This window comes from Phyllostomus discolor, chromosome 6 (assembly GCF_004126475.2).
Source record: "Phyllostomus discolor isolate MPI-MPIP mPhyDis1 chromosome 6, mPhyDis1.pri.v3, whole genome shotgun sequence".
Lineage (NCBI taxonomy): Eukaryota > Metazoa > Chordata > Mammalia > Chiroptera > Phyllostomidae > Phyllostomus > Phyllostomus discolor.
In genome coordinates, this window is record NC_040908.2 from 109,057,568 (window position 1) to 109,081,879 (window position 24,312).

The 24,312-nt window shown below is 36.3% G+C and overlaps 1 protein-coding gene and 1 long non-coding RNA gene across 3 annotated transcripts in view; both read right to left on the bottom strand.

Moving 5' to 3' along the window:
- Window positions 1–24,312, bottom strand: part of TMEM135 (transmembrane protein 135) — a 320,100-nt gene that overhangs the window by 91,199 nt on the left and 204,589 nt on the right. The gene's annotated exons all lie outside the window — the stretch shown is intronic.
- Window positions 5,643–23,987, bottom strand: LOC118501237. Its single transcript, XR_004903850.1, has 3 exons — window positions 23,221–23,987; window positions 7,334–7,340; window positions 5,643–5,653 (listed from the first exon to the last, which is right to left on the bottom strand). It is a non-coding gene; the product is annotated as an uncharacterized LOC118501237 (long non-coding RNA).

Sequence of the window (24,312 nt, forward strand, 5' to 3'; positions counted from 1 at the left end):
GGCCATGGTGCTGCTCCCCACTAGAGAGAGTGGCCATTCCATCCCTATTTTCCCACAGGACCTGGTTGTCTCTGTGTGTGTTTTTCTCATGTTTCGACAAGCCATCTGCAGTGTTCCAAGGTCACTGCAGGCCAGTTGTCACAACAACGTTTATTTATGAAATTGAATATACTTTTATGAAACCCTAGAAATAATTTCATTATTAGCTATTTGTACTAAAAATATGGATGATTAAATAAAAGTAATTATGTAGAGGAAATCTCACAAAAGTATTAAGTCAAAGGAACATTTTAAGCCAACAGTGTAAAGAAAGTATAACAATGTGAAAGTTCATTCAGCTGAAAAACACTGTTTTCTCTGGAATGAGTTTTTAGGAAGTGACAGATTTACATACACGGCTTCCTGTTACAGAATTTACACAACTTTCAGAAAGCAAAAAAAAGCTGTACTATTGCTCTCTTCACTGTGATCTATAGAATTATATGAAAACTATCCCTTTTCAAGGTTCTAAGAAAGAAACAATATCACAATACATTAAACTCCTAAAAATAACCATAAATATAATAAATGTGAATATGGCACAATGCGAATATGGCATGGTGCAGAAAACTGTTTTTACCATTTAAGCCCCAAAATGGTTAAAGCAAACTAAAAACATTTTAAAGTCTATTAGACACCTAAACAAATGGTACATTTAACTACTTCCCACCGCGGAACTCTTCTGTTTTTCTTTAACATAATTAATTAAATGTTCTTTGTCCTTGATCACAGTGCCTTCAACCACTCCTTGAGTGTCTCCAAAGGTCCAAAGACAGTGATTCCCTTTGCTGCCTGGCCTTCATTACACATCGAGCAATTTCAAAATTACTTATCCTGTTATACACTGAACAAATATATTGTTCAGTGGTTGTGAAATGGGAGGGAAGCACAGAGAAATTATTTCTTGTTAATGGCTTTCAGTTATTGAGCATTCACAATGTACTAATCACTTTATAAGGCTTTATATGTGTTATCTCATTTAATCCCCCATATTTATTGAGCTCTCTTCCTTCTATTACTCAAATACTGAAATCTTATCTCTGTTTTCTGGGAAAGAAGCAATAAATCTCTCTTTGCCCCCTGTGTCCTTATAATCCTATTTTGGCAATGTATCTGTCCACCCATTCACAAACACTGACTTGGTGTCTCCCTGTTTCTAATACTTTGTGACTCAGCAAGTCACAGGGAGAAAGATACAGAGGCAGGCTCCAGACTCTCATGAGCCTGCACAATCTCTGAGTGAATAGAATAGATAAGGAACCATAAGTTCTCAGCATCCTTTCTGTATTTTATCAGTACTTGTCATATTGCCAACATACTAAGAAAATAAATACACATAACACTTGATTCCTATTGCCCTTAAGAGTTCAGTTTTGGTAGGCAGTTAGACATGAGCAAAGCAAGAACGATGGGCTAGGTACAGGAGGCCACCAGTACAGAAAGCCTGGGATGTCCAGCAATGGGCAAAGCTAGGAAGATAAGGACGTCGCCCCACGGTAAGCTTTCCTCTCCTAACACATTCCTGGCCACACAGTTTAGAGCCCCTGACCTTTCATATCCGATGGTCATGTGGTTTGGACCCTCCTGTGACCTTTGCTCCTCTGGTACGTCCTTATTTATGCAGTAGACCCCCTTGGAGAAGGAATCAGGGGCCCATGTGGGCCCTTGCACGACCACTCATTTAAGCATTGAGCCCTAGAGAACATCTAGGCCTCAGCTGTGTCTCAGCTCCAGGCCCAGAAAAGCAGCAAAACCAGACAAAGCAATTCCATGGCTGGCATCAGGACCAGCTGTGATGACTGGCAGAGGCCAACCAATCAATGGAGACTACCACCTCTAAAAGGACACACCTGGAAAGCTGATGAATATTCTACTGAAATCCTCCCTAGGTACCTCTCCTGAAATTCCAACCCTTAGAAGCCTCAGGACAAAGGACCCAGCCTGGTTCTCTCCTCAGAGCGCATCTGGGCCTTTCCCCACCCCCTTCCCTCAGGCACATTTTCCTTGTCTGTCTCTTTCTCCTAAGCTCCAATGGCCCTTCTTTTGCCTCTGTAACTTGTTTCCAGAGCCACTTCTACCTCTGTGACTTTGTAAATAAGGCTTCTCTTACAGTTTCAGTCTTGACTCAGAACAATTTCTTAGCAAACTCAAGCACTGAAACTGTTGAACTCAGGCTGGGTGTGACTTCACTGGACCAGGTGCCATTTTGCCTCCAAGTCTGGTGGAAATGCAGGCGTATTAACAAGTCATTCCAATACAAAATGCTAAGGTAGCGTAGTTATACTTGATGTTACAAGAGTACTCATCAACACATGTGATTATATTATTTAAATTATTCAGTACATTTTGGCAATGCTTTTTTTAAACTGTCTGAATACCTTTCTTTATGCGTCCACCACAACTTAGAACATAAAGTCCCAATGGGCAGAGTCTTTACTTTACCCAACTCCATACATGGATAGATTCTTGATATATAAGGCTTTTGATAATAATGTTAGTTTCTATTTATAGCAACCATCTTTAATAAGCCTAATAGTACTCCCATTCATACACTTTCAAAAGACTACAGTTTAAACGCCACTAAACATTTTCAACTTTTCTGAAAACACAGACTATTGCATGGCCTCTTCAGGAAACCACTTTTATTGGATAAATAAATGTATCACAATTTGCAAGGTATATTTTGACCCTGAACATAAAACATTATCATATCAATTTGCTTCAGCTAACACAATTTTAAGCACACTATACTCATGTTAAATATCTATGTATTGTTTTATAATTTTAAAAAAGCCTTACATAATTCAAATCATATAATATAAAAATATAAAGCCCCAATTTTTTTTTTTTTGGTCCTCAACCAAGGACATTTTTTCATTGCTTTTAGAGAGAGAGAGGAAAAGAGAGAGAAAGAGAGAGAGAGAAAGATAGACAGACATCAACTGGCTGCCTTCTTGTACCTGTCCAAACTGGGGATTGAACCCACAACCTGGGTAAATGCCATGATTGGGAATCAAACCTCTGATCTTTGGGTCTACAAAACGACGCACCAACCAAGTGAACCACACCAGCCAGGTTACCGTCCATCTTTTTAGTCTATCCCTTTGTTTCAGATTATCAGGATTATTTACTGATTTCTTTTGAAGTTTCCCTTCCTTGACAAAATAAATACAGGAAAAGTACAAAACATTTTATGGGGAATTGAGGGCCACATACACCAAACTAAAATTAGGAAAGAAGTTTTGGATTCTCCAACTTAAGACTATAAACTTGATCAAGTCATCTCCAGTCCTTACCTTTTTTATCTTTAAGGTGTTAAATTAATCTGTATGACCCTTCTAAACTTCAAAATTCTGATTCCATGAGACAATTTTTTCAGTATACAACCAAACTGTTTTAAAGCAAAATGTCACTAATACATGAAACAAACCTCAGGAAAATGTGTGTGTGTGTGTGTGTGTGTGTGTGTATTAGGCAGATGACATATTTTATCTGACTGAAGTGAATATAATTAAGAAAAATTACATTAAATATGCCAAAAACTTGAGCCTAGTCTCTTCCTTGCACTGCTTACCATTCTTGATTTATACCTCAAGGTCAGCAAACCGAGTCTGACAACATATTAACCTTGAAATTTTCCAGCTGTAGAAACACTGTTAGACAGTGGCTGGCAAGTACAGAATATGTGATAACCTGCCCTTGTACAGTAAGTAGGTAAGCCGTATTTTGTCTTCCATAAAAATAAAACAATTTAAAGTATGTAATTCTAGCAAATTTCAATACAGAGTAAATAATACAACCTGGAAGTTACATTCCTCATTACAACAAAATTTTAATTCTGCTGGTAGATTTTAATAAAATAAACAGCTTTAAAATAACTAGCTATTTAAAATTTGACAGATAAAAGATCATATGTGGAAATATTCCATCTTTATTAAAAACTTGAAAACAAATATATAAATCTATTCACTGAAAAAAAATACTCATTGAAAGTATACTCTCAGAACTGAAGCTTTAAAAACCAATTAGACATTACCATCAAATACCTGTCACATTTTATTAACATCTCAATTTTATCATGTAAATACAGTTTATTGGAAGTAAAAGTTGGCAATGACTTATATTCAAAAATTATGAATACAGTCAGCTGCTTCCTTTCTTTCCCATACCAATTTCTCAATGTTCAATTATTTGTCATTAAAAGTCATTAAAAGTGTAATTCAAAATAGACAGGAAAGGAAATAAATATGAAAAAAAAGATATTGAAGGAGCCAAGAGAAATCATGGGGGAGTTTAAAGATAGAAAATTAGTAAAGGTAAATCAAGAAAATAAAAACAGACCAGAGAACACCAAGAAAGAGGAAAGCAGATCAATAAAATAATTAATAAACTACTATTGACTAACAGTGCCCAGCACAATATATTTTAAAAATATTGTCTCTAATCTTAACAATAGCTCTTCAAATAGGTTTTTTACCACTCTCACTTTAAAGATGTGGCAATTGGATTCAAAAGTTACTCACCTAAAATCACAGAATGTTTAAGTAGCTAAATTAAGACTCAAAGCTGGGACTATTTGATTTCAAACTTGAGGCTTTCAATTTTATCCTTCTGCCTCTAGAAAAAAGTGTATTGTTATTAATGTTGACTTAGTGCTACTGTACTTCCAAGGTAGGAATAATCCCCATAATGATTCCATTTTTCTTTAACCAGTGCCTGTCATTTAAAATCTAAAAGGAGGGGAGAATCTTTCCAAGTTTAGCATTACTGTTACCGTAAAACAGACAATCTGGTCACCAGGGAGCCTCCCCCATCAACCAAGATGGCAACACAGGGAGGTTCTTAGACTGAATGCACAAAAAGCAAGCAAGATAATTGGGTTTAAAAAGCCCTTCCCCCATTTTGGTACCGGGACTGAGGGTAGGACCAAGGGAAAGCACGCACATGTGCAAAGAGGTGAAAATGGTGCAGGGGGAGGCCTGTCTAGCCTAGGGAAAGAAGGAATTGGTTGGGAGGTGGACCCAAAGTACAGGAAAGTTTGGGAGGTTTGATTGGTTGTTTTGAGAAAGCACCTGGTCTACCCCATACCCATCCCAGGGGAAAAAAGTAGCTGGCTTGCTCATGACCTGCACTCACACACTGCACTCACTTGTTCTCCCATGGCCTCCAGGAGGGAGTCTGCTTCTCACCTACCACTGCCCCTGGTAATGCACTGCGCTGACGTGTTCCAGCGCTCTCTTGCAAGGAGCAAGCAAAAACATGGCCCTGGTAGCTTCATGGTCAACGGCCATATGGGCTCCACACCCATGTGGGCTCCACATACAGGCTTCAGGAGGGAGCCTTAAACAACCATCAGCCAAGAACAAGCTAGCCTACCTGAACGGGGACTAAGACTGCTTAGCCACTGCCTGCTGGCTCCAAAGGACAGTACTCTAAAATGGAACAGGAACTGTGGACACTGGCTTTTGTCTTGGCCTTGCTGTGGATGGTTGGACTTTTTCCATGGCAGAAAGAGGAGATGGGGTTTGAGACAGGTGTCACCATTCTCCCAGGTTACTCAGCACCTGATTAAAACCTCTTTCCTTTTACATCACCATCAGCCTCATGAGTTTGGCTTTTGTGGCAACAGGCAGCCAAACCTCCATTTTTTATTCAGTTACATTACAATAATTAAAATAATAGTGTAACAACAATATCAACTGCTGATGTTACTGAATGCTCCTGCATGTCACGCTATATTAAATTTTTGACATATATCACCTTATATAATGCTCAAAATGCTTCTGCAATACAGATACTATTCTACCACTTCAGAGAAGAGGTTTACAGAAACATAGTTATGGAAGTGAGCCAACTGGGGGAACCAGGTTTGATAACAAGGTCCATGAGCTGTCATGGGTTTCTCTCAAAGATTCCTTTAGGAACTCCCATGAAAGAAATACAGCTTCTACAAATTTGGTTCAACTTAGTTATAAAACATCTCTTATTTTCATGCACAGCAGACAAAACAGTAGGTTAAGATACAGCCTCCATGTCAAAGAGCTCGCTGTTAAATAAACCAGCTTCAAGAAAAGCAAAGGTGACAAGAAAATTCCATATTCCTCACAGCATCTATAAAATATTTATTCCACTACAATAAAGAAAAACAGACCTAAGCAACATCTTTAAATTTCCAAATAAGTAATGTAAATATTACAATCAAAAACTAAAGACCTCACATTTACGTATAAAGTGAGACGACAAAAAGCCCCGCATGATCCAGCTGCCAATATGTTTCCGTAACTATATGCGAGGGACCACCATTCTTTACTTAACGCTGCCCAACGAGTTACTTTTTCGATTCAGAAAACAGGACAAAACAAAACAAACAAAAAACCTCACATGTCATTCAGTACATGGAGAAGGAGGAAGAGAAAGGTTTTATATGAACTCAGAGCAAAGTTAAAGCTGAAAAAATATTGTGCTTTCGGCAGGGCAAAGTAGACGGGTCAACTAAATGAAACCTTATTATTATAAGTAAACAATTTGTAGTAAGTTAGCTATTTTCATCCAAAGGTTAGGAATCCCATTAACCTTAAATAAGAACCAGGCTTAGGGTGATATTATGTTTTTCCTTTAAGGACATTACAAAAATAAATAAGAGCTTCCAGATTACTTAGGAGTGACCACAGCCAGGCCAAAAATAGCACGTGGCAGTATAAAAATCAAATCTTTGTCGTTTGATAAAGGTAAGAAAGACCACTGGAGCAAGGGTTATTTGAATCCTGAAGAAGCGGCCAGTGAGACAGCACACATTCACTCTCTCACCCAACCACTCTGTGTGAGGAGAAAAGGCCACCTGCTGCCCTCCAACTGAGTTCCACGTTTTCAACCGTGCACTGAGAACCAACTCAATCCCAACATATAACCCCTAAAAATGGCCATCAACAACAAGTGGGAAAGTATGCAACATCTTTGCTATTTTTTCAAACACAGCATATGGGTATTCTACTCATGCGCTGGTATAATGGAATGTCACTCAGTTCTCCCAAATCATGCGCCCTGTGCCCACAGTCAAGCCACCTGCCAGTGCTGTGGGCACGTGCTCATTCCAGAGCTCATCTGAGAAAACCCTTTCTTGATTAGGCATGGCATTGCTCAGATGTGTTTTGCTTCTCACTATGTCCATCCAGCTGCCGATTCCTCTCTGCATACTCAGTTCCCACTGACTGTCAGCTCCTCAGAAAGGAAGGGTCCAGAACTAAGGGGCTTTCTTTTGCTAATAAACATTTTTAAAGTTTTAAAGCACAATTACTCATTACCTCTACCAAAAAGTGGGGACTAGAGTAGCAGGGTAGCATGTGCTTAAATTCTGAATTAAATAAACTCTGAAAGATTTTTCAACCATCTCTTCTAAACTCTATGCACACACAAGAATATTCCTTTTGACCTCCCCACGCTTATCACATCAAGGAAACACTACAGATCGAGGCCTCTTAGCCACACTGGGCAAACTTTTCTCTCTGCTTTATTTTCCCTCCCCAAACAGCAAAATGGGTTCAGTGTCAAGTTTATCACTAAGAAACATAATGATATCCAAATACAGTTTTTCAAAATATGCACAAAAGTACTTTAACAGCTTATAGATAAGAAAGTGATAAAAATTAAAAAAATCACTTGATAATTACATATATTTCAAAATCAAAATTTTAGGCACTGATATCTGGAAATTGTTTGTACAAACTCTGTATCCCTTAAAAGCATATTACTCTTCCATTGTTTATGGCAATAATATGTACTGTATGTATGTCTACGTAGATAGGTAGGTAGGTAGGTAGGCAGATAGATAGATAGATAGATAGATAGACAGACAGGTTTACATGCACAACACCTATTCAGAATCTTCTTACCAAAAGATAGTATTTCCTGAACTTTCTAAATAAACTCAAAACAATGTACCTGCAAATCTGAGTAGAGTCCGTGCCTGAAGAAACCTCCAGCTTGTTCTCTCCATTTTACCTGTTTGTTTATAATGCCCGCATCTAAGGGAGCCAGGAGGTTTCAGAATGAAGAATGTGATCCTTATGTGGTATTTTAGTCCCTCAATTATAGAAATTATCACAAAAAGGAAAATAAGTTTTGTTTTTCTTCCCATTTTTTTCTCCATGTCATTAAAAGCTACGGGGAGAATTGAACAAAGATCTTCTTAAGCTTTCTCACAATAGCATTCTTAACGTTCCCACAGTCCTTTTCAGTAGCAACTAGCATAACTGCAGAGCTTTACCTTCTCCAGTATTATTTTATGAATACATCCATATTGATTTATTTTAAAATGCCAATAACATAAATATATACTTACTCTAAGTTATATTCCAAAGCAGTACTATGAAAATGCAGGTTATTGGACATACAGACATTTGGGACATGATTTCATGGTAAAGAACAAAAGAAACATTCATTTTGTTCATTCGTTTAAATTATAGACTTAGTTATTTCTCTCATCTGACGTAGATTTTTTTCAAGTGGCCATTTTATTTCTTACGGTTCAGAAAGTTAGATCATCTCAAAACAAATTTCTACGACTCACATCACACACAAAGACCTCCCAGGGATGCTTCTAAAACACCATGTCTACACACCAGTGCTGTCTCCCCCACAAAGGAGGAGGAGCAAGCAGTGTATCAGCAAAGCAGAACAACTCAGCACTGTCAAGCTGGGAGGATGATTAGGAGTCAAAAAGAGTAATGCCCTCAAAAATAAGTCTTCACAGCCCCCAAAGAACTTTGAAATTGATATGACTTGGCCTTCTCTGTCTTCAAAATTTAATTAGTAATAATAAACCAGACTAATTGGGAGTCGAAGCTGCGAAGTTCTAAAGAACATTTCTAAATGTAATTTTCTTAGAGTATTAAATATGGGGCATGGCAAAAATGAGGTATGTGTGTACGTTAGCCAAAATTTTCACATGGAAATTCAGTCTACAACAACAAATAGTGTGATTAATATTTTAATAGAAAAGGCCCCTGAGGAAAGCAGGTGGCTCCTGGCACAGAGTTCTCAGTGTCTGAGCGATCCTGAGCACACATTCCTTCATCTCCATCACGCTGGGAGCCGAAGTATGAACTGGCAATTGTGGAAGTGTGATTTCATTTTTATAAGAAGGAAAGAGGGTAAAATTACCAGTTTTTAATGAAAACTAAACATTAAAATACTGGTAATTACTCTGCCTCAAAAATTTCATTATAACTAGAATTTGACATATCTTTAGACCTACTTGAACAAAAAATAAATTCTCTAATTAAATATCCCCAGTACTTAGTAGTGAGTATAGTATGAATGACTAGAAGAAAACTTTTCCCATTATCCATAACACTGGTGACATCTGAATTTCATTTTGGATTTTTATGCCACCAAACAACAAATCATAGCAGTTTATTTATATAAACTAAATTTCAACACAAAACTGCTGCCTGATTATTTCACTTCTGCACACACACATATATATAACTGATGGTTAGTTAACCTGCACAAGCTACGTGATCTCTATCCCAGTGATTGTAGATCATTCTTAGTATTAATAATTTCCAGTACCTCAAATTGCTTGTAATGACATTTAATCTACCTCTGGGTTATTGGCTCTAATTATCTTCTTTAAAAATGCAACTCAGTATTTTGAATGTGTCATTTGAATTTTTATCTAAATAATTTTGAAGAGATTGAGACAAGAATTACATTACCTTGCTTTAATAAAGTATTCACATATAATCTGTGTGAATGACAACTTGCAAATTTTACAATTTTATAGAACTGGCCACCTTGGAAGGCTCCAGCAGAATCACCATGGGTCACTGGGGGAGAAAGAGAGATTGAGGCATTGTCACCAAGTAAGGAAAGAGTATTAATATCAGTAGGTATATTCATTTTTCAGATTATCCAGACAGCAGAGAACAGATGTGGAATAAACAGGGCACAAGGGAGCTCAATCTGATGAGATGAAGAGTCATGAGAGCGGACAGGCCCAGAAAGGTACAGAGACAGACCTACCAGAGTTCAAGAGCAATGGCACCAATGGTGTGACTGGCATGGCAAGGAGCTGTTGAAAGTGTTTCCCACTGTACCCCTTTGCCTAAGGCCAGCATTAGTGAGCCTAATCACTTCAGGCCCAGACTAGTCTGCAAGATCAAATGGACCACCAGCTAAGTCACTCACTCAGCCAAATCCCTAGAGTCAAATCCCAGAGTTTCTCACCCTCCTCACTGGTGGTGACATTTGGGGGTAGATAATTCTTTATTGTTGGGGGTGAGGAGGTAGAGGCTGTCCAAGGCATTATAGATGTTTCACAGCATCTATGGCCTTTACACACTCGATGACAATAGCACCCCTCACCACCACTGAGGACAACCAAAAATGTCTCCAAACACTGCCTTGTGTCTCTTGAAGAATGTGCAAAATTGTTCCCAGCTGGAACCACCCATCTAGAGGAAACCTAGAGATTCTTTACTTGGACCACTCATACAATCTTAGGCATTGATAAAACCCTGAGAACGCTCTCATCTAACCACTTCTCTGCTACAAGAATCCCTTCTGTAATGACTATGAATGATCACCATATAGCTTTTGCTTAAAAAATTTCTATAATAGCAAACTCTCAATGTTACCAGGCAATCAGTTTTTGGACAGTTCTATTTGAAAACTCTTTCTCATTATTCCAGTGAAATCTGCCTTCTCTAAATTATGCTTGTAGTGCCTAGTTTCATAGAAAACAAATCTTTCATCCATAGAAAACGGTCCTTCAAATACAAGATAACTTCTACCCCTTGACCCCTTGGTAGATCAGAACTGCAAGAAACACATAAACAATTTCAATCAACCTTTACATATTCGATGGTCAGGAAGCTACCCAAACCATCCCGTGGGGATAGAGAGGAACTGGACTATCTCCTAGCTCCACACAGGCTCAACCCTGGATCACATATGCATTTATAACATTTGTAAACCCTTTTGGGTTTTTTTTTTTCATTTAAACTTTTATCCTCAAAAATATACCTATAACTTACGGAATAACTTTCCTCTAATGGTTTCCTTTATATTGAAATAGGCAGCCAATTTCTAATAAAGTTTTTAATTTTTTTAAAAAGGATCTACTCCTTCATTGGTGGACTAAATGATATACCTCCTTCAATACGTTGAAAGGCATTTCATTTTGCTGTTACTATATTCATTGTTTTTTTAGATGTAAGTTAGCCCTTAATCTTATAATTTTGTGTGTGTGTGACTGATGCTCTAAATTCTAGAATATGTTTTTAAAGTACGTGATAAAATCAAAACATATAAATTCCCCATTTAGAAAATATATTTTAGAAATAGCCTAAGGCACAAATATTTTATAAGACCTTAAATCATTTGTGTTTTAACTATATAATTAACCTCACATATCCAAAACTCAGCTAGCCAACAAGTCTAATTACCTAAATGGTGGTTTTGTTCTTTAAGCAAAGGAACGCTTTGTTCAAATAAAATCAAACCTAAAAAAACTATAAGTAAAATAAATGAATGTAGAAATGTTCTGCCTGAGGTACTGCTCTGCCTCCCATACCACACTTCACAGTGTTCTTGGGAGGCTCTGCAAAACTCTGTGAAATATGTGAAGAGTACCTTAGAAAACATGATCTTGGTACACAGTGAAAAAGGGAGGGGGGGAGTAAAGTCACTGTACCCTTCCTTCTACACCCTACATTAAAAAAAAAAAAATCAGAGACTGAGCCCTGGAGGTTGTGGCTCAGTGGATTGACCACCAGCCTGCAAACTAAAGGGTTGCTGGTTCAATTCCCAGTCAGGGCACATGCCTGGGTTGTGGCCCAGGTCCCCAGTAGGGGGCATTCGAGAGGCAACCACACATTTATGTTTCTCTCCCTCTTTCTCTTTCCCTTCTCTAAAAAATAAATAAGTAAGATCTTTAAAAAAAAAAACTCAGAGACTGAAAAAAGAGATGACACCACAACCACATACTTGATTTGTAATAGAATACCTCAGGTCCTCTCTCAAATACGTCTCTTAGTTTACCTGTCATTCTAGCAATGTGGGCTAGGTGGTGTTGAAAAACAAAGAAAATCCAGCATAGGAAGGAAAGAATAGAAGGGATGATAGAAGGAGGCATAAAAATAATAGTGAAAAGTTGAAAGTAAAAGAAAAAACCCGGTAAGAATGATGTGGCATTTGCAAAGCTAGGCACAATTTCTTCCATCCCTGTATGCCTACCCCCTTGCAATATGACTTTTCTGCTCCACTCATTAGTGTTAGAGATAAAGACTAGTTCCCCACCCTTCCTGGCTAACACCCAATGATTTTCTTTGACCAACAGAATGTGGCAAAAGTGACACTAAGTGGCTCTTAAGCCTAGGCTACACTCTCACCTCTCGGAACCTTGAGACCACTAGTAAAGAAGCCCAAGCTAACCAACTTGAGGATGTAAAACCAGGTAGAGACAGAAGTGAACAACTAGTTCAACATCATCTAACACCTTGAAGTCCCAATCCAGGAACCAAAGACAGTGTAGCTGTGTGAGTGATCGATCCCAAGAGACCAGCAGAAAAACAGTCTGGCTAAGACCAGAATATACGGCTGATGCACAGAAACATGAGCAAATAAAACTGCTGCTGCTTTAAAGCCACTAAGTTTTGGAGTGGTTCATTATACAGCAATAGATAATAAATAAGTTAAACTCAAGATTAATAGTCATCGAGAGACCATTCAGTGCAGAATAAAGAGTGTTACCCAATTTGATTGGTTCTACATATATAATTATAATAATATTAAAAAGTAATTTGGCTCTGGCTGGTTTGGCTCAGTTGGTTGGAGCATTGTCCCAAACATCAAAGGGTTGGGGGTTCAATTCCCAGTCAGGGCACATACCTAGGTTGCAGGTTCAATCCCTGGTGTCCATTCAGGGCATGTATGGGAGGCAAACAATCGATCTTTCTCTCTTTTTCTTTTTCTCTCTCTGTCTCTCTCTCTCTCTCAAATCAATACACATATTTTTTAATTTGGAAAAAAAACTTTAAGAAATATTTCATACTGGCATTAATAATGAGCAATATAATTTAATATTTTCTAATTCAGAGAAAAACAGATGGTATCTTTTAGAAACAATTTAATCTAAGATAATTTAAAATATTTTAATGAATCCAAAACACATAGAAAACATGAGGTTTTACATTACTAAATAACAATAAATTCAATTGGTCTTAGATATACAATCAAAATTATAATAAAGAATATAAGAATAAAATTATATATATATATATATATAGAATTTTATATGCATAATATATATAATTTTATATGCATATAAAATTATAATAATAAAGAATTAAAGAATAAAATTCTTTAACACCAGTATTTCCTTAAATATTCTACCATTGTTAAATAGGAAGTCACTTATGGGTATATAAAACCTAGAACATACTTTTTTAATGAACTAATAAAGTTACATATTTTGGCTACTAACACAGCTTTATCCAAAACCTTATTTAAAATGTTGGCTGAAAAATATAATTAATCAGTTGTTACAACAGCTGAAACCCTGCACTGAGTGAATCACAGCTTCAGTCTTTCCTCCCTATAACATTTCATAGTGATGTAAGATAGGGGAAAATGTTTTCAATACTTAAAATAAAACCATTTAATTAAGCAAACACCATAATTACTAGTATATATATACTTTTTTTTACCTCATAGCCTGGTGCTGTAGCCAAAAGCAAATACAAAAGAAGTATTACATGGTCTGCTCCACACAGGGAGTACGTTTTCCTTAAAGAAAAGTTCTCCTTTACTTGATGATCTACAGCTTAGCCTACAACAAAGTAACTTCTTAATACAGGTCTTCTGTGAATGAGACTTTAGCACACCTACCACCAATCCTATTAGGTGCATGGAAGTGTGAAAACAGACTGGTTTCCACTGGTGAAGCACATGGAGGAGACCCCCTGGTGGCCCCACAAACCGCGAACAGGGCTTCGCTGCACTGAGGGTCACCCACAGTCTAGAATAGAGGTTCTCAACCACTTCCCAGGGCACTTTCTGTCTTCCTTTTTTATTTTTTTAAAGACTTTATTTATTTATAGACAGAGGGGAAGGGAGGGAGAAAGAAAGGGAGAGAAACATCAATGTGAGGTTGCCTCTCATGTGCCCCGCACAAGGGAACCTGGCCTGTAACCCAGGCATGTGCCCTGAATGGGAATTGAACCGGTGACCCTTTGGTTCGCAGGCTGGTGCTCAATCCACTGAGTGACACCAGCCCGGGTGGCACTTTCAAGTGGAATTAAAAAGTTAAGACTCAGAACACTAAAACCAAAATAATGGGTCCTACTATAAAGTTTTTGAAACTATTAGTACCCTGCCACAGTACCTTGAAATATTAAATTTGTGTAGACTAAACTTTTTATTCTACTTAAGTATACTACATGTAATAAATTCTTAAAATAACATTAAATGTGAATATTCCTAACAGATGTTTCTAATTAGCCTTGTAGTAACACTATCACAGGTTATACTATGGATACTTTAGAAAAATGTGTCTTCACTGTGAGATTTGTTTTTATACTGTTTCATTTAATAAATCTTTATCTCTAAACAATTATGGAAGTACCATGCGATACAAAAAAAGAGCCTAACATTTAAATACTCCTGAGTTAAATGTACTATCATTTAGCATTTCTGTAGTTCGAGTAATTTGAGATTAGTAATTATAACAAATTTTTGCAATTCTCAGTTTTTATCCACTATACACAGACAAGTACCATTAGCCTTACTAAACACTAAATCACAGTATTTCACAAATTACTACATATTACTCACAGATGCAGTATCTGAAGTTTTGCCAACAATCTGGAACAGAGCATGGATTTTTCAAACCAGATGCACATCATTTCCTCACTTTATGAAATGTTACTACAAAGTTATGTTTCAATAAAAGTATTACAAAATGAATCACATTTTAAATGACTAGAACAGTAGTTCACAACCACCTGTGCAAACATAAGTGACCAGCTAGAATGAATAATAAAAGGAAAATGAAGATTTATTATAATTAGTAAGAGAGGGAATCCCCATAGCTAGAATGAATAATAAAAGGAAAATGAAGATTTATTATAATTAGTAAGAGAGGGAATCCCCATAGCTAGAACGAATAATAAAAGGAAAATGAAGATTTATTATAATTAGTAAGAGAGGGAATCCCCATGTTCATCCTATGAAGTCTATCTGCCAAAGAAACTACCTCGTGTGACCTTGGGGAGGATGAAGGCTCACCGAGGCGCTCACTATTCCTCCTCATTACCCAATTCCCCACCCTTCCACCACCAGCACATTGAGAAACAGTGAGGGGAGAGCATGGGCTACGGACTCTGAAGAAGAACATACTATGTTCATCCAATTTTTGTCTTAGGTTTGAAAAAGGGAAATTGTGTCTTATTGATCTATCTCTAGGGCCTATGATATTAGCATCACAAATTTCAAGTTGATATTTTTTAAAAATCTGGCTATCATATAGCTTGCTGTATCACACTTTCAAAGAAGATCCAAGTTCCAATAAGCTGTAGTGTTTAATTGTGTCGCTCTACAGAAATGGCGATGCCTCCACTCTCCTCCAGCCTCTCCCATCCCTCCAAGTATTGGTTTGACTAACTATAGTATCTATGCTATCCATTCATACCTGGGTAACTATTACGTGTTCTAGCCATTTCTTTGTATTTAATTCTCCCAATTCATAGTAAACTGAAAGAAATGTTTTCCTAATGTATTATTTTCATCATGCTATTCTTACAAATATCTATAGTAGGACCTTATTGCCTGCTGAAATTCCATAGCCACAACTCCATCAAACAATCTGTGTCTATCCCATCACACCACACATTACTCCTTAAAGCAACCCTATGCTTCAATTGTGCTCCCATGTCTTCCTTACAACTATCTCCACGCCTCTCTTTCTTCCACCTGGTTCTTCTCATTTCTTCTTCTGAAGCTCACAGTTGTCACTTTGCTCAGCAGCAGATATACAAAGTATGTGGATGACATGGTCTCCGGCTTTTGCCAGAGACAAAACAAAAATGATTTTAACTCAATGATAATTAGATTAAACCATAAATACTGGTTAGTAACACAATAAAACCTTACAGGATATACATTGAGTATTGTCAGAAAGAGTTTCATGGAGAAGGTGGAGCATAACAGGTAGAAGTCAGATGAGAACTACAAAGGGCATTTCAGACAAAAGAAACAATACGAAGAAAGATGAGCTCTACCAATCAGTAGTATGTTGGATTCTGTGGGGCAAGCAATAGGAAGAAAAGTTTAATAGACAAGAAAGGAACAAATTATAAATAGCCTTAAATACTAGACCAAAGGGCCTGGAACTTATGGATCATTTGTATGAATACTTAATTGACTCATTCATTGAACAAAGATTAGCTTAAGTAAACCTATTATAGATTCATAACAGACTTTCAGAAAGAGGCATTTCAGCCAAAAACAAAATGAGTGAGAGGAAAAAAGAAAAAGCAAGGAATAAAGACCTCCCAGATTATCTGCCCCAACTGCATCAAAACAGGACAAGGGTCCGGCAATGGGTAACAGTGTTGAAGCCGGGGAGAAAAGGATAGCTCTAAAAAAGTTTTTTTGAATGATTAAGAAACATCTAGAAAAAACTAGCTAGGGAAAAAAGAAAAAGAAAGAATAAAAGCAAAATGTTTTACCCAGGGAGACAGTGTAATAAGAAGTGGTTAAGAAATTTACTCAAGTCATTCCCCCAACATGTGACTGGAGGGCAGGGAGGACTCTGTCTGCATCAGCCTTCTGTGTTTTTGGTGTCTCACAAGGCAGACACCCATCTTTTGTGTCGGGCTATCTTTCAAGGATAATTGTATACAGTGAATGACTGTAGAACATCGTTTTCTTCTGGAGCAAAAAGGCAGGCTTACTGGCCATTATAAAAGACTTGAGTTCCCCAAGGCTCAGAGTTCTCCTGCCATGCAATCTGCTAGGTTTGCAGGTGTCACATGACCCTCTTCACTTCCCCCTAAGAACACTGGGGCTCACCACAAGAAAATGATGACATTCAGTCTAGTGCTATTGTTACAAAAGTCTCTGTCTCTGACCGGAAATCTCATCTTCTGCCCTCACCCATGGAACTATGGCAGAATAACTTGTCAGCCTTCAAGTAGGGTAAAATCTTTTTGCAATTCTTAATAATATCTCATTTATCAAGAGTGTGATGATGCATTTAATTTCAAGGCACAGTTTTCTGTAAAATGGAAATAACAATAGCATCCACTTCATAGGATAAAAGTATAAATAAATTAGCACAATGCCTGACAACAAATGTCTATCATCATTATGCACATGCAACACATCATATACACATGCGCATACCACAAAGGTGCATTCCGTGTGCATGCACACGTGGTTTGCCACTTGTCCCTCCACAGTTACACAGACTAACAAAGCTCCAAACTACAGAAGTAGGGATGATAAAAATACTTTTACAGAATTTTCTTTAAAATAAAAATCAGAATTGTGTGTATGTCTGGGTGAGTATGTTTTTAATCTCCTACTATGTCTAAGAAAATGTAATCACATCACAGATTCCATTATAGTACTCTGTATGTGCAATACCTCTCTAATGGTCATTAAAATAAAGTCCTGGCTGGATTAACACAAATTCAGTATTAATATATTTTGGCAAACTAAGTAAAATTTTTCAATGTACTAATTGTAGATGTAATTTTTTCAAGTATCAGTTTTCTGAAAATAGGAGGGGGGAAAAAGGCATGTTAACTATGAACCTACATCACTTCTCACATTTCCCAAAGTAGGACCCTTCATAATGCACGGCTGACATCAGCTGTCATCATATGATAAAATTAACTCTTCCAAGTAGCAGGCATCTGAACAAAGACCTTAACAACTACCATGTTATAGTCACTAACTGCATTGAGAAAGATATATAATTCATAAGATTACACAAGGATGAAAGCGAAGACACATTTTATACTCATGAAATCTTAAAAGTTAGTGAAAGTTAAACTGCAGCTACTCAGACCCTCGTTAAAGCCGCAGTAAAACAGCAAGACACACCAAACAGGCTCATTACGTTTTCTTTTCCCAAAGCAATTTATTTACTTTCCACACACACACACACACACACACACACAATGTTACTGGAACATGAAAGATATAAAACACACTATTTTAATAAAAACCAAGTTGCACTTAAAATTACAACAAATAAGATTTTATGTGTTACATGTTTCTTCTCCAAGACAGGATCATGTAGCAGGAACAAAGTCTTCCAGGACTCAACTCCTACATTTATAAATAATTCCTAGCAATGTGATCTTGGGAAAGTTATGTGACTTCTTTACATAACTTCATGTGAAAACAGTTTCTTCATGTGAAAACAGGAATTTTCTGTGGAAAACAGGGATAATTGTACCTCACTTAGCAAGAATGAAAATATTTTAAGATAACAGCATTAACATATGTGAGCTTTTTTCTCTTCCTAAAACCTAAATAAATAAATAAATAAACCACCCACAATGGAATATTATTCAGCACTAAAAAAAAGCTATCATGCCTCAGTAAGACATGGTGAAATATTAAATGAATATTACTAAGTGAAAGAAACTAATGAGTAAAAGGTTACATGCCAAGTGATCCCGCCTATATGAAATTTGGGAAAAGGCAAAGCAACTGTAAAGATCTGTGGTAGCAGCAGAGTGCAGAGAGAAAGTGATGGACAGGTAGAACACAGGGGGTTTCTAGGGCAGTGAAATGACTTTGTAAGATACTATAACGGCTAATATATGTCATTATGTGTTGTCACAACCCACAGAAGGAAAAACAAGAGTAACTCCTAAAGTGTAAGTACCATATTTTTTGGACTAAAAGATGCACTTTGCACCCAAAATTTGGGAGGAAAAGAGGGTATGTCTTATAGTCAGAATGTAGCTTATCTGGCTCACTGGGGTGGGGGGAGGGTCCTATGTTATTTATGTTATTAAATATTTTACCACATTTTTTTGCTTCAGATTTTTTTTCCTATTTTCCTCCTCTAAAACCTGGTACGTCTTACAGTCCAAAAAACTCAGTAAACTATGGACTCTGGGTGATAATGATGTATCCCTGTAGGGTTTTCAAGTATAACGAATTTACCCCTCTGGCGGGGGGTGTTGGTAATGAGGGGGGCTTCAGGAGGAAGGAGATAAAACAGGAACTCTCCATATTTTCTGCTCAACCTAAAACTACTCTAGAAAATAGACCATTAATGTAAAAAAATTAAAATAAAACGTAAAATAACTATACATTAGAAAGATAAGTCATTGTGTAAGTTTGACAATCTTTAATTTTATGATTACCAAGATCCTAACAAGATAACTCAAATACCCAATTAGGTTACTGTTCAAATAATAAGATTTTGGGATGTTTGTAGACAAAGCCTAATGTCCTGTGAATGCCCATATTAATTATAAATATTTAGGTGGATACACTACTGACTATTAAAAATAAAAATTAACTATCATCTCATAATTTAAAAAACTATTTCAATTCTTTAAGATAATTATCAAGCAAAAAATTGTTAATAATTATGTATTTAATGAGGAATTTTTAATAATTCCTCATTATATTGAGGATTAAAATGAAATTCCATTGTAAGTAAACAGGTTCAAGAAAAAATTTCAAAGATTAATGATGACAAATTTCTCTTGTGGCTTTAGAAACCGAAGTTCATTTTTCCCCCTCTTCTCCTTTCCTCAGCCCTACTAAAATACCCTCAATTGCCTCAACTAGAAATCTGCTGAGTGTCCATCTCATGCTACAAGCTCAGTAATGATAAAATGCTACTACTGTATGCTCAATTGAGTAAATTATTGCTCATTCAAGTTCATAGTCAGTAGTTCCAAAGTGAATGCTTGCACATAAAACAGAGCTCGGAGTAGAGGTCACAGCTTTCTATGTTTATAGCTTCCCCACACAATTAATCTTGCAGCTGCACTTGATTAGTTTTTGACATGAATACACTGTCTCAGAGAGGTCAATACAAGGAGGTTTCCATCCTCTTGACACTCCTGCTAACCTATGCTATTCAGAAACATTAAACCACTTGTAATAGCACTGCATAAGTTCCCAGTGTCTAGACTCTAAGAAAGTTCTCTATCGTCAATGCTGCATTCTTAGACTGCAAAAGGTAGTCTGAACATGTCCCTTTCCATGAATAGCTTTTGAAAAAACAGAAGTTTATTACCAAGAAGCAGCCCAAATTTCCAATGATGACATCATACCATTTCAGCAAAAACAACTTAAAAAATAAAACCAACGATCACAAACCTAGGATTTAAGGTTAAATTCTTCTCCTTCAAAATATAAATTAGCATTTTGTCTTCATTAAAATAGAAATCATGAAAAAGGTTATATTCATACCAACAATTGTGTTATGCAACAAAGGCAGAGATGAATATAAGAAAAGTGATACATGAATATGAAAGTCATTCAAGTACTGAATATGAATTAATTTCCCTAAAAGGTAGTTCCTACAATATTTTACAACTTTTTCCAAATATAGAAAAAATACAGTTCAAGTAAATATATATACATATATATACACACACCCATATATACACACATATATATTTTATAGCATACTTGCATAAACCAATGTTTTTATCCTACAAAAATGTTGACACAGAAGTATCACATTTCAGATTAACAGCTAAAACAGGAAAATATAAACAAATTATATGCACATACACAGGTATCACTATGTACACATGTATATAGGTAAAGCTATACGCACACACATACACCAAGGCAAATACACCAAAGGAAAACATACATTTGTAGTATAGTCCTCTCTCATAATATTAACCTCTTTGTAAAATGTCATAATTGTGCACTGGTAGGTGAAATATGCATAAATGCAGAGAAAAGCTTGTTTCTATGACTAAGAAGCAATGGTTCAAAAACACTTCCACAGTTAACAGCTAATGGAAAAAATTACACCTTTATTTTTACAAAGTAAATAATAACTTCACGACTGAGTCACCATCTTTAGTGTCCAATATACATGACTTTATGTAATCCTTACTGCCACACACTCCCATTCCATGGGCTGTCAGTGGAGCTTTAATCAGCCATGAGAGAAACACTACCACAGACCTGACAGAATTTAACAACTGTTAACTAACATTCTTACAACAAACTGACGTAGTTATAAGGAGTTCTAACACTGATGTAAACTTCTGGGATGCAGGGATATGGGTTTAAAAAATTACTACCAGAAGAGAGTTTGTTTAGAAGATACAAATAGTTACTGCTCAAACTCTAGCCAATGAAATAAATTGCTTTGGAAATACCAAAACAATTACTGAGAATCTCAAGAGAAACATTTACTTATGTCCTGAAAATCTGCTGAACAATTTCAATTTGCAATCAATGAGTAGAATCTAATTTAAGCTAATAAGAGACATACTGATCTGACGTGGTATAGAACACATCAAGTTTAACTCTGATTGAACTCTTGGGACTTTCATGATTACTTTAATTCTACAGTTACAATTACAATGGCATCATGCAAAACATTCCTAAAAACTAGGAATCATAATTCACATGGCAATCCTAAGAGTTTATTATATATTTCAACCCTGTATATACAAAGAAAGCCACTCTTAATTTGTTACAAAATAAGCAGGGAGCTTAGCATATCAGAACCTTTCTTCTAACATTATTCATTAATGCCACCACTTAAATCTTTTGTGTTTCCTGTCCTCAAGCACTATAAATTCACAAAGATAGCAGAAGACAAATTACGTATACTTATAAAAGGTGGAATGTCTAAAAACAGAATGCATGTTCACTGTTTCCCCCACAAAAAAACAAGTTAAAGATCTTCATTGGACTTTTCTGCCCAAATTGTAACTCTCTTGTCAAGGAAAATGGGAAAGACAAAAATTTAAAAAGTAGAATGTTTTTGAAGATGTGATTCTGTTGTGAAACAATCAGCATGACTTACACTGAATGCAAATCTTAATGTTTATCTAGCATTTACTTCTATTTCCCTTCCCAGTGACTTCTTAATTTCTCAGTATTGAGCATTTATATCATATTTTTTAAAATTCTTATGGTTGATACTAGGGTGACAAACCTCTAACAAGGCACTGAAAAGGACAATCTCCTGAAGTATATTTGTAAGTCTACAAGAAATTACTGATAACCATTTAAGTTTGTATATTCTAGGACAATTTAAGACCTTTCCATATTCTGGTCTTAACCTTTAAACCTTACTTTCTATTACACTTCGTTAAAACAAATTTACTAAAGTTCACAGATGTCTTTTGTTCTTTTTCTATTCCAAATTCCTCCAAAATACTGGGGAAAGCATGAAATTAAGAATTAAATTTATCGCTCTATCTCAAAAGCTAGACCTCGTTCTATTATTACACTAAGTAAGCTTGACCTCTATTTAGAATTTCTTAAAACACTTGTTGCTTTTCAAACTACAACTGAGGTGGTAGGGGCACAGGGACAATGACTTACTAATTTCTGTATGTCCTTTAAATTTTAATCAGTATTTTTCTACATAAAAGAGTAATCTAATGTTTTATATTAAAATACCACATTACAGAGCATACTCATAAATAATTTTCCTATTATACTGAGGTCTCTAAGATAATTATGTCTGTTATCATATCAACAGTCAAAATTGCCTGCGAGCTGAAACTGGCTGTTTTCAAACCCACTGTTCACTCTCAGAGGGAGGAAAGAAGGAGAAAGGTAGAAAACTCACTTGGTTTTTGAGACTGAGGTTACATTATATAACAGTAATTAAGTTATTTGGGATTGTAGGTACCCCAGAGGAAAGTTCAGAGGAATCTTCAAGGCAGAAACCATGTCTTTTCATTAGTGTGCACAGAATTTATTACAGAACTATTGGTGCATTAGCAAATACAGAAACTAGGAGGACCAGATAAGAGTCCAAAAGTATTCTGGTTTTTAAATATTTAAATAATTTCCATTTCAGAACCCATTTTTGGATTTTGATTTTGCTCTGACAACTATAAACAAGTTGGAAAAGCATAAAAATTTTAAGTGGTTAATCATCTTTATTTTGACAACTTATATTCTGCTATTAGTATAAAGAATTTTTTACACATCAGTTTGGTCAGAAATAACCAGGTGTTGATCAAAACTCCAGAATACACACTGCAATCCATTCTAAGAACCCTTCTATGAGTTTCAGAACAAGCCTTACAACCTAAAAAGTTTCAAAATAGTTTTAATAGGGCAAAAGTATTGTGGCAAAAAGGTAATGAACTGGGAGCATACATATTTTTAGCAGAGAGACCTGGCAGGAAGTCAATGTGAGAGCAGTTCCAAGAAAACTGATGTTCTGAGCACAGCTATAGCCATCGTTCGGTATATGCGTGCACTAAAAATTGAACATGTTTTCTGAATGAATCATATCTTTCCCATCCCTGGTAACAGTGAAGTATGTTTTCCCACTGCCACCCACCCATAACTCTAAAGATTCTGTGGTAGCATTAAGGCTGGGTCTGCAAAAATGCAGGCTTGAAATTCACAAAATCTGATATTAGCTACATAAATATTAATGGCTCATGAAGTTTCTGAACCAGGCTTCCAAATCAGAAAATAAAGAATCTTTTTCAAAGGCAACCAAGATGCTCCTTTCTCTCTAACTCTCATGGCATCTTGCATATAACTTCCATTACAGCACCAAATACATGTATGAGCATCTTGTGAGTGAGAAAATCTCTAGTGCCTAGCAAAGTAAAAAGGTATTCAAAATTTTTAAATAAATTTACAAAACTAGGCATTCAGTCAGGGGTTCTTCATTTCTAAGCATTTTTTAAAACTTGTTTCCATTAGTTTTACTAGTTTCCACCACCTGGAATCATGTCCTAATATGGAAGGTGTTCAATCACCATTTGTTCATTCATTTAAAAAAAGGAAGAAAGACATGGGAGAAGTAAGGAAGGAAGAGGGAAGGGAGGGAGGAAGAGGTGCGAGAGGTAGGGAGGGAGAAGAAGGGAAAAAGGAAGGGATAAGGGAAGGGAAGAAATGAAATGAAGAATAGACCAATAACTAAACTCAGGCATTAGATGATGTGAACTTGAAAAGTAACCACATTAACTTGTTTTGTTGTTTTTGTTTTGTTCTTCTTTGTTTTTCTCTGCAATACTCTAATGGTTTTTCAAGGGTTTCCAAGGCTCCTATTCTTCTAAT